The sequence below is a fragment of the Phalaenopsis equestris genome, unplaced genomic scaffold, assembly GCF_001263595.1.
Source record: "Phalaenopsis equestris unplaced genomic scaffold, ASM126359v1 Scaffold199114, whole genome shotgun sequence".
In the NCBI taxonomy this organism is placed as follows: Eukaryota; Viridiplantae; Streptophyta; class Magnoliopsida; order Asparagales; family Orchidaceae; genus Phalaenopsis; species Phalaenopsis equestris.
In genome coordinates, this window is record NW_018219004.1 from 162054 (window position 1) to 163873 (window position 1820).

A 1820-nucleotide genomic window follows, 5' to 3' on the forward strand; every position below is an offset into this window, starting at 1 on the left:
TTGAGTCATCAATTTGGTGGCTTTGAGATGGCTAAGTTAATTTTGGTGCATGGGTCCAATTGGGTCCAAATGTCTAAGAGTTGGGTTTGGGTTAGGCTAGCCATGAATTTGAGCCCAATTGATAAATCAATATTGTGTAGATGATTGTATGAAGATTTTTGGTGAAGGATTGGAATGATTTTGAGTTTAATTGGGGGTTCAATTTGAAGGATTTTGGAATTTTGGTCAATTTGGGTATGTTGGGCTAGACTTAGGCCTAAGTTCGGCTAGGATTGGGTTAACTCCAAATTGATTGTTGAAAATGGTCTAAAGGAACATCATGAATAGTTTTTCAACATAAATTGAGAGCTAATTTTGAGGTTAGGGCAATCAATTTGGTGGAACTTGGAGACATAGCAAATTTGGGGCAAATTTGAGAATTTTTGGATTTGGGTTGAAACTAAAAAAAATTGAGGCCTCACCAAGGACAATTTGAGGTCAATCTTGATGTGTAGGAATGTTATGAAGAGTTTAGGGTTCCAATTTACACCAATTGAGAAGGTCATGGGGTTCAATCTGGTGGGTTAGGCCATAGGACAAAAATTGGGGTCTGACTTAGATCAAAATTGAGCTCAAAGAATGGGCCAATTGAGCTTATATTTGATTTAAATTGGTCACATGAAAGGTGAATTTGAGTCTAGGATTGAAATTGGGGGAAATTAGGACCAACTTGATGGACATTCGAGGTAAATTTGGGAAAATTGGGCCCTTAAAGGCAATTTGGGGGTTTTGGTCAAAAATGGTCAAATTGGTCAAAATGGGTCCAATTGAGGGGTCCAAGTGGATTTTGGAGACATTTGGAGATATTTTGAAAGCTTTGGGAAGGTTTGGGGTGCTAAGGGTATTTTGTAATTTTGGCAATTTTTGGGGTATTTTGGTAAATTTTGAATTTTGGGTGGTTTTGGGTAGCTTAGGTATTTTCAAAAGATTTGACATGAATTTTGAACAAGTTTATGTATTTTGGATGAATTTGAGGATTTTGACCAAATTTGGGATTTGGGGGTGTTTAGGGAATTTGGGTAGGTTTGGGGGAGTAAAAGGCCAAGTTGGATATTTTTGGTAGAAATGGGAGCTAACCACCACAAATAAGCTATGGACCAATGGAATCCCCTTTTGGGTCCTCTATGTACTGGTCTTAGCTAAACCCCTATCCTAGGGCCAATGGGTTTAGGGGACCATCCACATGAGTCTCCCAAAGGATCGAGGGATTAAAGTTAACAATTTTGGGTTTAGGGTTGTGAGTGGGTATAGGTGATAATGAGTGCAAGTGAGTGCAAGTGAGTGAAAGTGAGTGCCTTAGCCCTAGACCAACACTCAGAGTCAACCTTAAGAGCAAGCAGTCCTATGAGAACTCACCTTGAGCTCCCTCATATTGACCCTACCTACTAAGTGCTAGAGGTTAGGACCAATTTGTGGAACTTCAAGTTGAGCAAAGAGGAGTGTAGAATTTCTAATGGTGAGGGTTCCTAATAGAGTTTTTTAAGAATAGCAACAGGAAAGTCCTATGGCTAGACCTTAGGCTACTAAAGAGAAAATACTAAACCTCAACTAAAAGTGAGCTCAACAGTCACCCTGCATGTCAATACTAAAATTTTTAGGATTGCCACAAAACTGAAACCAAAACTAAAATTAAGAAATCAAAATAAGATAAAATCCACCGTACAACAATCAAAATATAAGACAACTCAAAATTTAATCACAAACAAAACAACAAAATAAAAATTACAACTAAATTAAAACATCTTTATCAGATGATCAGGAATCCTTCGGGGAGAAGGTAA